Below are 16,018 nucleotides of genomic sequence, written 5' to 3'. Positions count from 1 at the left end.
CAGGCAGGAATAGAGAAACGGCCGTGTGGACACGGGAGCGGAAGGGGAGGGTGAGACGAATTCGGAGAGGAGCGTTGACAAATACACATTGCCGTGGGTATGACCCACAGCTGGTGGGAAGCTGCTGCATGGCGTAGTGAACTCTGGTGTTCCGTGATGACCTGAAGGGATGGAATGAGGGAGCAGGGGGGAGGCTCAACAGGAAGGGGATATATGTACACGCATAGCTGATTCCTTGGTGGGCTTCCCTGGTGGCTCAGATGGTAAAGCATCTATCTGCAATGCAGGAGACCCACGTTCCATCCCTGGGTCGGGAAGATCCCCTGGAGAAGGAAATGGCAGCCCACTCCAGTATTCTTGCCTGAAAAATCCCATGAACAGAGGAGCCTGGTAGGCTACAGTCCATGGGGTCGCAAAGAGTCAGACACAACTGAGCAACATCACTTTCAGGTTCTTTCACAGCTGATTCACTTCGCTGTACAGCAGAAACTAACACGACACTGTAAAGCAATTACAGTCCAATTAAAAAAACCCTAGGAGTCTCACTGGTTCTTGTGTAGATTCTAGAATCTGATAAAATAAGGTTCTGTCTGCAGTTTTACTGTTTATCATTGTGTAACTAAAGGTACAACTTGTATCACTTCGAGTGAGTGAGTGAAGTCACTCAGTTCGTGTCCGACTCTCTGTGACCCCATAGACTGCAGCCTGCCAGGCTCCTCCATCCATGGGATTTTCCAGGCAAGAATACTGGAGTGGGTTGCCGTTTCCTTCGTTGCTACAGCTCAATTTCTTGACCTATAATATAGGGATAACAACACCTACCTCAAAAAGCTACTGTAAGGGTTCAATGAAATAAAATAATATGCTTAAAAATGAAAAAGGAATCAATGTGCGATTAAAAAAGAAAGCAGGTATGGATGAGGGTGCTTTTACAGGAGAGGTCCACTGAAAAGTCCTCTCTGACAAAGTGGCCTGAAGACGCAGAGAGAGACCTGAAAGAAGTGAGGAAGGGATCCATGCAGCTACATGAGAAGGGCCACGCCAGGAGGAGGAAGAGGCAGCCTGAGCTCTGAGTAGGAGCCTGCTTGGCATGTTCCAGAACCAGGAAGGAAGCAAAGGCAGGAGCAGAAGTCTAGAGCAAAGCAGAAGGGTGCAGGCTCAGAGGAGCCTTCGTAAGGACTTTGCCTTTCATTCCAAGTGAGATCCAGGGCTTTGGTGAGTTTTCTTTTCTTTTCTTTTTTTTTAATCCCCAATTAAGTCATATTTATTTACTGTTTCTTAAAGCTAAATATTTTTTAAATTGGAATATAGTTGATTTTCAAGGTTCTGTTAGTCTCTGCTGTACAGAAAAGTGAATCAGTTATACTTACACATACACCCACTCCTTTTTAGCTTCTATTCCCAGGTGGTGCTGTGGTAAAGAGTCTCCCTGCCAATGCAGGAGACCCCAGAGACTCAGGTTCAGTCCCTGGGTCGGGAAGATCCTCTTGTGAAGGAACGGCAACTCACTCCAGTATTCTTTCCTGGAGAATTCCGTGGACAGAGGAGCTTGGCGGGCTACAGTCTGTGGAGACACAGTCGGACATGACTGAACACGCACACATGAACACATTCAAATAGGCCACTATAAAGTATCGAGAAGAGTTCCTTGTGCTATTCAATAGGCCCTTATTAGTCATTTGTTTTATATATCAGTTCAATTCAGTCTGACAGTCGCCTCTGACTCTTTGCGATCTCATGGACTACAGCACTCCAGGCTTCTCTATCCATCACCAACTCCCGGAGTTTGCTCAAACTCATGTCCATTGAGTCGGTGATGCCATTCAACCATCTCATTCTCTGTCATCTCCTCCTCTTGCCTTCAACCCTTCCTAGCTTCAGGGTCTTTTCAAATGAGTCAGTTCTTCACATCAGGTGGCCAAACTATTGGAGCTTCAGCTTCAGCATCAGTCCTTCCAATGAATATTCAGGACTGATTTGTTTTAGGATTGACTGGTTTGATCTCCTTGCAGTCAAGGGACTCTCAAGATTTTTCTCCAACATCACAGTTCAAAAGCATCAGTTCTTCAGTGCTCAGTTTTCTTTCTGGTCCTACTCTCACATCCATACATGACTACTGGAAAAACCATAGCTTTGGCTAGATGGACCTTTGTTGGCAAAGTAATGTCTCTGCTTTTAAATATGTTATCTAGCTTTGTCGTAGCTTTTCTTCCAAGGAGCAAGTGTCTTTTAATTTCACGACTGCAGTCACCATCTGCAATGATTTTATGTATATGTCAGCCCCCATATCCTGATTTTATCCCTTCCCCTATTTCCCACCTGGTAACCATAAGTTTGTTTTCTATAACTGTGACTGAGCTTCTATTTCTGAGCAGAGCAGTGACACTGTCCGGCATAGGCTTTAAAAGGTCACGTGGAAAGAGACTGCAGGAAGCATCAGGCAAGGCTGGGAGGATAGAAGCAGGGTGACCGTAGCAGCCATCCAGGTGACATTTGATGGGGCTTGGACCAAAGTGGGCATATTGAAGGTGGAGTAACGTGGTTTTATCCAAGATGTGCTATAGAGGAGAGGCTGTCAGAATTAGACTTAGGAGGGAGAGATAGTGGCGAGTCAAGGATGACCCAGGGCTTTTTTCTTTCAGGTAAACAGACAAGCATTTTCTCCAGTTGATGAGTGAGCAACTGAGACCAGAAGGAACACAAGTTGAATAACGCAGGAGCACAGAGCTGAAAAAAATATAGCTTCAACTCCTTACCACTGCCGGTTTTTTAGACTCCAGATCCAGTTCTCCTATCTGTAGAAGAGCAAATCTCCCTTTCTCGAAGTTTGCAATCTAGCAATGGAATCCAAATCTAGAGATAAATACCAAGTTTTAACTGACTTTGTGGCAACTGCCATGTGTGGCAGAGGTCACGGTAATTTTGGGATCTGAGAACAGAGTGATCAGGGTGACCTCAGAGGAACGGGGTAGGAAGAATGTAGAGAAAGAAGCTTCACTGCAATAGTTTCTGTGAAAACCATTATTGCTAGCAGAGTAAAGGCAGAGAGACTAATAGACGCGCAGGTCATTTCCAGACATCAAAGTGTAAACGTATTTGGTTAGACCTGAGGCTTTGAGTGGGGGGAGGGACTACAAAGGGGGGTGGTGAAAAATCAAGGGGTTAACCTTGAGGTTGAAAAGATGATTTAGAACCAGATTAGAGCAAACATTAAATGCTCACCTAATAGTGAGTGAGCCCATAGCTTCTTAACAGAGATTAGAAAAATATTAATGTGATTTCAAGGTGATAATTAAGGATATTAGGAAAGCAATAATAAAATTTCCTTCATTAAAGCAGGTCACGAATATACTTCTAATTTACCAACAAGCTGGATTAATCGGCGAGGCCTTAGAAGGAGTTTCACAATCAGGAGAGCCTTTGAACTTGATGGGTAATTAATGTCAATAAGAACAGAGATCCCTTTGAAATAATAAGACATTAAAATAAGGTGTGAAAGCAGTTGAGTGGCTTCCATTTGTACAAAACAACAAAACAGCTTCAGGCCAAATGTGTGCCTGACTCAGGAGAGGCTGGAAGCAGAGCTGTATTTGACCACCCGGTAGGCTCTAGAACATTTTTCATTTGTTTTCTGGGTGTGGCCAAGACAGAGCAACTGGGAAAATATTTGTATGGCAGAACTCCCTCCATAATGCCTAACTGGTTTGGGGAGCTTGGAGGGTGTGTACTCAACATGAATGGGGCAGGGGCAAGGGGTGGTATTTAGTTAGGTCTTCAATCCATCCCAGGATTAAGTAGGGTATTGTGCACAGAGGACAAGCCAGGAAAATGATCTTCATATTTCCGTATGATTTGTGTCCCAAGAAGGAAATATAGTTTCAAATAAAAATTGTGGACTCCTTGAGAAAACTGTGGCTGCATGCTTAAAAGAGAAAAAAAAAATTAACTGATCTTCTTTGGCCTTTTAAAATACATGAAGCTACTTGACATCTCTTTTGCTGCTGCGGTGGAATGTTTGGTCCATGTGATTAACAGGGTTTAGAAGTGAAAGTATCTTTAGCTGTTTAGAAGTGTTCAGAGACAAAAAAAAAAAAAAAAAAAGATCAATTTCATTGTGGTAAAGGGTAGGTATAGGGGCTTCCCCGGTGGCTCAGGAAAAGAACCTGAGAACCTACCTGCCAAGCAGGAGATGCAGGTTGGATCTCTGGATCAGGAAGATCTCCTAGAGAAGGAAATGGCAACCTACTCCAGTATTCTTGCCTGGGAATTCCCCTGGAGAGAGGAGCCTGGCGGTCCAGGCTACAGTTCATGGGGTCACAAAGAGTAGGTCGTGATTTAGAGGCGAACAGCAACAGCAGCAAAGGGTAGGTACAGAGCGAAGAAGAAGAGCTGGTCCAACAGTTTTAACACCTGAGTACAGTTATTGTATGTTACGTGTGAATACATCCTCAGTTTTCCACAGACAGTCTTGGAATTCTGGAAAAAAAAAAAAAAAACAAAAAACAACCCCTTCAATTAGATGGGTAAATTGTGGAAACATCAGAAAACAAAACAAAAACAACAACAAAAAAAGAAATTATCATTGAACCAAATAAACATGAGATGCCCCAGGAATATATAGATAGGTACAAAGAAGCCTGGTGGCTACAGTCCATAGGACTGCAAAAGTTAGACACGACTTAGTGACTAAAACCGCCACATATGAGATAAAATGAAGGGCTACAGTGGATTACATATTTCTTGTGCATCCTTGCTGTGCGGGTAAAAGGGAAGATAGGATCCACGTATGATGAGTGGGAACGGGAATGGATTACTTTGCTCTTTGCCTCAGCGTATGTGGTACAGCTTTTCAGGATGCATTGGAAAGAGAAACCAAACAATGTGTTTCTCCTCTGCAAACCCATGCCATCTGGGTTGGTCAGAGGAAAATGGGCTAAATTGCAGCCTCGATGGAGGAGGATGAGTAAGCAGGAAGTGGGGGGAGAGGCAGAGACACCCCACAGATCACAGATCTTACGGATGCTGTGGAATCTGGAAAGACTGTTAGATATGGAAGAGGGTTTTTTTCCCAATCCTACTCTGCCACTCATATGTGATGTGTCTGTATGCAAATTACTAAATCTTTTCTTTTAGCCACAATCCCCTTACATGATGATGACCTCACACTATGTGTGTGTGTGTGTGTGTGTGTGTGTGTGTGTGTGTTTTGCCTCGCTTTATTTTATTGGCACATAAACGTAGAACGAGAGTTTTAAGTAAGGGGGTGTGAATTAATCCTATTGAAAATAAATGCGGTACCCAAGTGGGAGGTACTGATGCATTCTTTCTATTGGCGGTGGTTTTGGTGGGTGGAAGTGAGGGTTGACCACATGATCCCTAGGACTGGTTTGGCCCTGGCTGACAGGGCTCTTCCCTTTCTTCACTCCCACACCCCAGCAATGGTTGTGAAAGGGAAAACAGCTTTTATTGTGAAGGTCCACGGGCTGAAAGATGCCGGGGAAATGGAAAGCTGTGAGAAACACGTTTAGGTGAGCTGCAAATTGTCTCTTCTGCTTGTTGGGACTTAAAATCACTTTATATTCAACAGGAAAAATAGTCTACTTGTAAGTCTTAACCCCCGAATTCTGTAATCCGTCATATTCTTAAAAGTTAATATGTTATAATAACAGAAGAAAATACATTAAGTTTCCTTGCATTCATAACAGAATGAAACGATGAATTTACTTAAATTCCATCGACTTTGCTTTGACACAAGGAATAATTTTTTGGTGTTTTAGTTGAAGACCCTATAATAGAATCCTAGGATAGGTGGCTTATATGTCCAGTATACCTTTAAAAATAGGGCAAATTCCTGCCTAACTTTAAAAGACAGATTCCATTGCGTTTACACTATTGTATTTGGCCTGTATATCAGTGTCATCAACTTTTTCTGACATAAGTGGCACATCATTAAATTGCATCCTCACTAGAGTGTAACCAGATTCAGACTACAACACAGTCTAAGGTCATATTTAATAGACGGTATGGTGGCAGACACAGGCCGCACAAAAGCAGACCTCATGTACTATGGTTAAACGGTGAAATTCATCTTGCCAACAGTCATTACAAGATATGTTTGCACAAAGACCTCAAGCAGCCTCATAGCGACCCCAGAAGCTTCCGCAGAATGACACGAATGTCTCAAATTTTGTTTCATAATTCCTATTCCCTATCATAACCCATAGTAGTAACAGTAACCTTGATCATAATCCAGCTTTCTCTCTACAAAGAGGCATTGAAAAAAGTGAAAAGTGGACATGTTAGCTTCTCAGTCACTTTGTGACCCCATGGACTGTCACCCACCAGGATTTCTCAGGCCATGAAATTCTCCAGACAAGAATATTGTAGTGTGTAGCCATTCTCTTCTCCAGGGGACTCTTCCTGACCCAGAGATCAAACATAAATCTCTTGCATTGCAGGCAGATTCTTTACCATCTGAGCCACCAGGGAAGGCCACCAAAAGGCATTACTTGATTTATATTCTGAAGAAGCCGTTGTTCAGGAGTGATACCAACTTATTCAAAAACTGAAATTATTCTCTTGGAATTGCTTATCCATTTTATGATAGTAAGTATGATAAATTTTATATTTCAACTTGAAGTGTGTTTCTTGGCTGAGGTTGGTGTTTAAACTGATGAAGAAAAAGCAGATCACGCTCTAAAATGTGGGTGGGCATTGTCCGCTCTGTTGAAGGTTTAAATGAGATAAAAAGACCAACCTCTCTGAGCAAGCAGAAATTCTTGAGACCACCTTCAAACTTCATCTTCATCATCAATGCTCCTGCACCTCTAATCTGCTGGCCTTTGGACTGAAACCTGGGACACTGGGGCTTTCAGGAAGCATGGCAGTCTCTTTCAGTTCACAGTGAGAAATCCAGACTCCCAAAATTGTGTCCGTTCTGATACCCACTGAGTGTCCTGGGGTGGCTCACTCACCTTTCCTGGGGTTATCCTGTGCATACTGAGGTGAAGAGCACAGCCTGCCATCTCAGCGATGGCGTTTACTAGATAAATCTTGTAAGGTTCTTTGAAGATGAGAAGAGTTACACACCCACGCTGTTTTATTGTTCTATCTCACATTTGATCATATTCTTCCTAAAAGATCTCTGCCATGATTGGTGCGCCCTTTGAGTTTTAGTGGCTGGTTTCTGTGGTAGATTTTATATCTCAGTAAAAAGGTTATATAATGTTTTGATTGTTTGGGGTGATTTTCCTAGACATCAAAGACATAATTTCTAAAACCTCTAAACTAGTTTCTATTTGTTTCTTTTATATAAGCCGGGACACAACCCCTCCTTCAGGGATGCTGTACCTTAACCCAGAGAGCCTCTTGGACCAACTGAAAGTGAAGGATGGCTGGCTCTTCACTCTTCTGTCTATTGCAGGAGATAATTGATTCACAATGATAAGACTAATTTAAGCTTGAGTCATCTTCAGTTTTTCCTAAATTATAAAGTATTTTCTTCCTCATTTCAGAACCTGAGGCATAGCAGAGAAGTAGTGTGTTACTCACTATAAAAGGGAATAAATTCAAGACCTTTTTACACATGTAAACCAAAATTGTTCATTTTCCCAAAGACTGTTTAACAGTCTGAATGTGTATGTGGCAACCTTTGTTTCCCAGATGTATATTAAGTCTTGCATTTTTCTTTCAGTGTGTGCCAGTAAAAAGAAGAGAGAGCTAAAAGAATGCTCTTCTTTATGATGACGAAGATGGGAGGGGTATGAAAATATTTGCAAACCATTCCCAGATTCTCACATTCCCAGGGGCAAAAAGCAATGAAACTTTGGATCAGAGAGTTCCGCAGAGGCTGCCTAATTCCTAGCATTAATCAGAACCCAGCCCGTACCTCAATCTCCCCTTCATGTTTGGCCTAATGTTCTCTTTCTGCCACCATCAATTCATATTTTTTGTGTTTCTGACACTGAAAAATGTGTCAAGAGGAAAGCCTACTATGGTCAACAAGCAAACATTAATAAAAATATGAATCATAAAATCATGCCTCTAGACATTGATCTAGCTTCAGATAAAGATAGAATATCATCTCTGAGATGTTCCTAAGTCAAATTGTTTCAAAAATGACACTAATTACACATGGACTTAGTTATCACCAAAGATCGGTTCCACCTAAACTGAAAAACCCAGAAGGCATAGTGTTTGATTTCTAAAATGGCAGAGAAGGAAAGTCCCTTGGGTAGATGACAGAATCAGGATTCTGGAATATCTCACCTGGATGTGATGAGGGCCTAAAACCAATGATGTGAAATCGACTAAGGATAGAAAGGAAAGTCAGCACTGAGATTCAGAAAAGTCAACTACGAAGATACAAAATAGAGAGACTTATTTAAGTTGAACTTCCTTGGGAAAAGGGACCTAGTTGACTGCAAATTCAGTTCAGGTGGCTGTGACTCGGGTCGATAAAAACACTAATGCATCACACAGATTGCTTTATAAGGTTTATAGTGTTCATAACAGTGGGTTTAAGGATATAATTCATTCATCTGGTTTTTTTCATTCAGCAGTCATGCTGTATGTAGGGAATGGCAAATGTCCAGTCTAAGGAGCAGAGCCACGATGCAGCTTACTCTGATGATGCTGTTATAAGAATTCAGGATCTATATTCCAGATTTTCACTTTTATAAGGGAGACCTTTAAATTTGGATTGTCATATTAAAAAATTCCAGTTTCCTAACACCCTAAATTAGAAAAAAAGGCTTTATCTAGCCACAGGCTTCACATTTTTACCTCTGTGTTACCTCTACCATCTGGATCTTGGGACAGAGATGCTCACTTATGATAAATGCTTGGTTTTCATCATCTTGTAAGTGGCAGTACAGTTAATAGAAGTGAATGAACTCAGCAGGGAGGAAATAATATTTCCTGCTTTGTTTTAGGCTAACTACATATTGTTTTAGAATTCATTTGAACTCATCTACAGATCTTCCTTGAATTACAGTGGGGTTATGTCCTGTTAAACTCATCTTAAGTTGAAAATATTAAAATATTTTCCAAAATGCAGTTAATACACTTAACCTACAAAATATAGCTTAGCCTGAAGTGAAGTGAACTGAAGTGAAAGTCGCTCAGTCATGTCCGACTCCTTGCGACCCCATGGACTGTATGGCCTGCCAGGTTCCTCTGTCCATGGATTTCTCCAGGCTAGGATCCGAGAGTGGGTAGCCTTACCCTTCTCCAGGAGATCTTCCCAAGCCAGGGGTTCGAACCCAGGTCTCCTGCAGTGCAGGCGGATTCTTACCGTCTGAACCACCAGAGAAGCCCAGGTGGCTCAGGCTAGCCTAACCTGCTGCCGCTAAGTCACTTCAGTCGTGTCCAGCTTTGTGCGACCCCATAGACGGCAGCCCACCAGGCTCCCCAGTCCCTGGGATTCTCCAGGCAAGAACACTGGAGTGGGTTGCCATTTCCTTCTCCAATGCATGAAAGTGAAAAGTGAAAGTGAAGTCCCTCTGTCGCTCGACTCTTAGCGACCCCATGGACTGCAGCCCATCAGTCTCCTCCGTCCATGGGATTTTCCAGACAAGAGTACTGACCTAGGTACAATGAAAATATTCTACTTAATGTTAGTTACTCTAAGGCATGTCTATATTAGATAGGTCAACAAACAAACATTAATATCAGGTATTTAATACTGAATATTTCCCAGTTCACATGAACCTGGAATTTATTGTTTAATTTAGAATTATTTGATTTGTAAGTGCTTACCTTTTTTTAAGCCAAATAAATAGAGCTCATTTATAAATTAACCTCAAAAATATTACCCAGAGACAAAGACATACCAAGACATTTAGATAGACACAGTGCAAGATCTAGCTTCATCTTCTAAGTTTAGTCATGAATTAGATATTACAATATAAAATTTACTAGTTTATTAGAAAAAAACAGTTGAAATAAATAAAATTTTAAAGTCTTTTTCCCCTTTTCCCTCAGTCTCAGGAGCAAGAGATGGTCTAGATAAGTGTTCCTGAGAGCCCTGGTCTCAAGGCACAGGGAAGGAAAATCAAGTTCTGACAAAATGGTGGCAGGTCTAAACCAAATGGTGGCCAGACAAAGCAAAATGGTCATCAAAAATCACAACACAGAACACAGAGTTAAAACACACGCATATAAACCTGGCAGTCCTCATCAGACACTCCCTTAAATACAAGAATACAGTCTCTCAGAAAACCTCCTATAGAGACACAGGACTTTGGATCCAAGTACTAATAGCTTCAAAGATTTCAAAGGGAGGAAAGGAAGCCAGGTTGAAAGAAGAAGGGGGAGGAGGCGGGAGAGGGGGGCTGAAAGGGTGGCCTTAGAGATGTCTCCTGCCGCCTGCAGATACCCAGGCATTATGGGACTTTACCCTGGGCCTCCAGAGAAGGGAGGACTGGAACTCAGCCCTACCAGAAATCAGATCGGAATTCGAGTTCTCTGCCAAGAGGAGGTGATGAGTCTCCTCAGCTCAGGCTGAGGCCCTTCGACCAGATTGTTGCATCCAGGACCGGGGGACTAGAAAAATGTGGAAGGATAGGAAGGGTTAAGGAGAGGAAAGAGAGGGAAGGGGAGAGAGGTCAATAAAGTCTCTTGTTCCTTATCCGGTTGGGGTACTCTGGCCAGTTGTCTGCGTCAGGAGGAGACCAGGGACAAAGGGTCCCAGTTGTGGCCATCCTAGCCTAGCCTAGCCTACCTTAAATATCCTACAGTTGGGCAAAATGATCTAACACAAAGCCAATTTTACTACTAACTGGTGAATATCTCATATAATTTAATAAATACCATATTGAAAGTGAAAAGCAATGGTACAGAATGGTTGTAAGAGTATTGGTTGTTTACCCCCATGATTATGTGGCTGACTGGGAGCTGTGGATTGCCACTACTGCCCAGAATCACAAGGGACTATCATACCACATATTGTTAGCCTGGGAAAAGATAAAAATTCAAAATTTGAAGTATGGTTTCTACCGAAGGCATATCACTTTCACAACATCCTAAGGTTGCAAAATCAGAGCTTGAAGCATTATAAGTCAGGGGCTGTCTATATTGGTTTTGTAGCTACACCACTTTGCATTAATTTTTAGCTGTGGCTCTAAGGACTGACTATACATTTTTTAATTTTAGCAGTCCACTTAGAGTTAATATCATATCAGTTCATGTAAATGCACAAACTTAGCAATTACATAGTTCCATGTTTCCTATCCTTTATGCCAAAACTGGCATAAATACCATTGTTATTGTTGCTCAGTTGCAAGTCGTGTCCAGCTCTTTGCGACCAGACTGCAGACTTTGGTGGACTGCAGCACACCAGACTCCTCTGTCCTCCACTGTCTCCTAGAGTTTGCTCAACTCTTGTCCACTGAGTTGGTGAATGCTGTCCAACCATCTCATCCTCTGTCGTCCCCTTCTCCTTTCACCTTCAGTCTTTCTCAGCATCAGGGTCTTTTCCAATGAGTCAGCTCTTCGCATCAGGTGGCCAAAGTATTGGAACTTCAGCTTCATCACCTACATGCTTCATAAATCTCATAGTACAAAATTGTCATTTTTTTTGCTTTTTATTTTCCCGCATTTCCTCTTCCTAGTGCTCTTCATTTTTTTCTCTGAAGAGTCAATTTGTACTTAGCGTCAATTTTCTTAGTCTGAAGAGCTCCTTAAGGCATATCTTGTAGTGCAGATTGCTGACAATAAATTTTCTTCATTTTTATTTAATTGAAAATGGGTTTATTTTGCTTTCATTCTTGAAGATTCTTTTTATTAGATATAGAATTTTAACTTTTTGAAAGTGTTTCGCTTTTATCATTTCAACAAATTGATTAATCGCCTTTTGGCTTCCATAGTTTCTGATGAGAAGTTATCAGCTACTTATACTATTGTTTCACTGGATATAACATGTCATTTTCTCTGACTGCTTCAATAACTTTTTTCAATCTTTGGTTTTCTTTAATGGTATAGGCCTCACTACGATTTTCTATGTATGTTGACTGAGTTTGCTGAGCTTCTTGAACCTAGAATTATCTCACCAAACTTAGGAAACTTTTAGTTATTATTACTTCAAATATTTCTTTATGCCCTATTGTTTCTAGGATTCAACTTATACATATATCAGGACTTTTGATGTTGTCCCACAGGCCAATCTTTTTTCTCCATGTTCTTTAGACTTTATAACTGTATTTATTTACAAGTTCATTGATTTTTCCTGTGTCATTTCCTAGTTGTTAAGCCCATCCAGTTAATTTTTTTCTTCAGGTATTACATTTTTCAGTTTTACTTTGCTATTATTTATAGTTTCTATTTAGCACTTTTAATTTATTACACATATATTTTCTTCATATTTTGGATGATAATTAAAATATTTACTTTAAAATCCCTGTTTGCCAATTCTAATGTATGGGTCATTTTGAAACCAAATTCCATTTTGTCTTTTCTCTAGGGTTTCTGTTATGTTTCTTTGTACTTTTAGTAAGTTTGTCTGTATGCCTAATAAAACTGAACATTGTAAAAAATATGTTTTAGGGACACTGGATTCTCCAGTTATATCCCTCCAAAGATCATTGATTCTTTTGCTTTGAGTAAGCAGTTAATTTGGTTAGAATCGAATTCTAATTTTGCCATCCTGTGGTGGGCAGCAGCTAAAATCTCTGTTTACTTCCTTTAGCTTCACCTAACTATCTGGAATCTTCTTTATGCATGCATATTTCAAGGGTAATTCATAGACATAGAACTTAAGCATAAAATCTTATATATAATTATCTGGCTATCTCCCTTCATTTGGTCTCCCCAAAATAGGTCTTTGGGCTCTTCAAGTCTGAAAAACTATTGCTTCTTATCCAAGTTTTAATTGCCAGACTGAGCCTTCCTATCTGGCAAAACAAACAGTAACAACAAAACAGTTGCAAGAAGAAAACTTATCTGTTATTATTTCCTTCTTCCGAATATCACTGCCTCTCAGTCTCTGCCTTCACTTTGTGTCATTTTATGTCTTTCCAATATCTTCAGTAGTTGATATTTTTATATTTTTTCCAGAATGCATAATTGTTAATTGTGACACAGTTTGTACAACAGAGACTGCTCTGCTATTACCAGAGCAAGGAATCCAAACAGGTAGAGTGGAGCGAAGAGAAACTGCTCAATCCATTTCCACCAGGAAAGTTAACTGGGTTAACTATTCACAGTGGTCATCTGGTCTAGAATTCCATCTATCTAAAGCTCAGACTACCAGATTCACTGAGGCCTGCATTTAATCCTCCCAACTAAACTCATAGTACAGAAACCACTAGCTTCCTAACTGAGACCCCCCTATCTCTGGAGTTGTTCACCCCAAAGCCACTTTCTGTTGTGAAACTGATCTATTAATATATGCAAACAATGTCATGTCATTTCCCTGCTTAAGGATTCTTCCTTGGCTCCTGATTTGTTTACAGAAGAAAAATGAGATTTCTTAGCAGAGTGTATAAGATCATATGAAATTTGAAGTCTGGATTATTGTGCCTCCTCTCTAGAAATTTTATCACTCCTGTCCTAGCCCCACTCCCACCAAGCACAGTATGCTCTAAGAACAAGAAAATCTTGTTGAGATGTGAAAGTCACCTGCACATTCTCAGTGCCACATACTTGCAATTAACATCACATTACCCTGTGTTATTTTTCACATTAGCCATTTGACTTTTTATATTATGATTATATGACAGACTTATTATATCACAGACATTAGATTATGTCTACTTGACTTTATAATACAGATGTGTATTTTATTTTATATATATATATATATATATATATAATTATTATATATTTTCCACATTGAAATGTGAGGATAGTAGTACCGAAGAGTTGGTTTGGTTCACAATAGTATCTCCACTACTCAGAAGAACGCCTGGCTTATAATAAGCACTTCAGTAAATATTTATTGGATGAATATTGCTCTTGTTGGCTAAGATTCCCTCTCACTCCCTGCCCAAAACGACAGAGCAAGGGCACTCTGAGAACCCAGGGTCAATTGTTATCTTCCTTTTGGAATTTCCTCTTAACTTTCCCTCACTCACATATAATTAGGTCTTCATCCATTTTTCCACAGAACCCACCTTCCTTATTTCTCCTTCTTGTCTCTCTGCTTCTGGGTTGACCACTGTACCACAGTATTAAAGCAAAATTACTCATGAATTGACTTGTAGTACCACTCACTGTCCATATTCGCTGCAGAAGTCTTAGTTCCCTTCAAAGTGTCTGCCCTTCTGGCGTGGCTCCCAATTTGGAGAAAAGCTCTTTTATCCCCATCGAGCCCATAGATAAGGTCTAAGACAGACTTGATTATATGAAATTCTAGATAAGGGTGATGTTTTAATTATGTGTGATTTTTTTTTTTTTTTTTTGCTCCTAGGGAAAACTGAAAATAGTTCGTTAATTATTCTAGCAGCCTTAGACATAAATTAGGAAATTACAGGGAAAACTGGTAGTTGGTTTCAGGACCCCAAACCAAAATGCTCTTTTGGATTTATTATTTTCTAATATTTGCAAGCCTCCTCAGGATTAAAACTTCAGGCTTATTTTTTCCATATTGAATTTGTGGTCACATCACAATCAAGTACTTTGAGATTAATTACGTATACTTATTCAGTTAACAAGCATTATCCTAGCATTTTGAGAACAAGCTCTTTTTACCCAAATCTGGGGTGAATTGGAGTAAATGACATAGTGTGTGTTACTGTTGGTTGCTCAGTCCTGTCCGATGCTTTGTGACCCCATGGACAGTAACCCACCAGGCTGCTCTGTCCATGGAATTTTCCAGGCAAGACTACTAGAGTGAGTTGCCGCTTCCGACCACAGGGGATCTTCCTGACCATGATATAGAGCTCACATCTCTTGTGTCTCCTGAATTGGCAGGCAGATTCTTTACTGATGAGCCAACACGCACCACATGACATGGTGACAGGTAAATTAACTCAAAGCACAAATGATCTTTGAAAAACATTTCTACTTTTACCACCCAGGGGAAAGATTTGTAAGTGCTGAAATTGTTTCAAAAATTCTGTAAGTCTATAGGTACCTCATCATCGTAAAAGAAGGTTAAGAAATAGCCTATTGTAGTCCCCTCTGAAATCTCCTTTCAAGAAATGAACATAGTTGGGTAGGGGGAGTTTTCAAAGTAAAACAACCCTTGGTATCCTGTTAATCTACTTTCTAAGTCTTGATAAGCCCCCAGAAACCTAGATTGCTGTTTATTCACTGCCCACAAGATGGTAGATAAATATTCTCAAGAGAACAAGTATCCTGTCACCTCTTTGGTGTTTCTGGTTATACAAGAGTTTTTGAAAAATGTATACATGTATTTGTGCCCAGAACGATGCACACACAAATCACAGACTTCCCCGGGAATGAACTGTTGGGGTCCTGTGAGCATATTTCAGCCTTTAAGTTAGACACTGAGGCTGCATGCCCAGCTATGACACATAGCCCATGTTTATAAAGTGAATTCAATTTCAGTTGTTAGTATCAGTTACCATCATTCCAGATTTAAAACCACCAGCCCAGAGCCCTTCTCTGAGTTCCTACAGCCCCTGGTAGCTGTACCAGGCACCTGGCACTTTTATGAACTCTCCCTTATATTGTTCCTGGACCATCTATTTAAACAGGCCTCTTCTCTTCATTTTATTACAAATTCTTGAATCTTGGGATCATGTCTGATGTTTCTCAGGATCCTTGTTAATGTCTAGTCCAGAAGGCTGTTCTAGCAAATGCTCCAAAAAAAAGTTGTTGATTGAGTCAAAATGGACTTTCAGTTTTATGAAAGAATATTTTTAAAGTAAAGGAAATATTCACTTTTGTGTTTGGAAAATAATATGATGAATATGTCTTAAAAAGTGGGAATGGAGTGACATCTTACAGGCTGCAAGTTTCCACATCAACAAATAATTTCAATATAAAACCCTAACCCAACTTCATGAGTAAAATAATAGAAGACAAAACAGAGAAGGTGACAAGCTGGATTTAG

The 16,018-nt window shown here is 40.4% G+C and overlaps 1 long non-coding RNA gene across 2 annotated transcripts; it reads left to right on the top strand.

Annotated features, from left to right (window-relative positions):
- Positions 1–1,097: 1,097 nt before the first annotated feature.
- On the top strand, positions 1,098–8,034 carry LOC105604869 (uncharacterized). Of its 2 annotated transcripts, XR_009598475.1 has the most exons (4): positions 1,098–1,215; positions 2,643–5,528; positions 6,459–6,606; positions 6,733–8,034. It is a non-coding gene; the product is annotated as an uncharacterized LOC105604869 (long non-coding RNA). The 2 variants fall into 2 exon arrangements; XR_006057524.2 differs by lacking the exon at positions 2,643–5,528.
- Positions 8,035–16,018: the final 7,984 nt, after the last annotated feature.

This window comes from Ovis aries, chromosome 1, assembly GCF_016772045.2.
Source record: "Ovis aries strain OAR_USU_Benz2616 breed Rambouillet chromosome 1, ARS-UI_Ramb_v3.0, whole genome shotgun sequence".
Classification (NCBI taxonomy): domain Eukaryota; kingdom Metazoa; phylum Chordata; class Mammalia; order Artiodactyla; family Bovidae; genus Ovis; species Ovis aries.
Note: the sequence above shows the minus strand (reverse complement) of the source record. Positions and strands in the feature narration are given on the sequence as shown.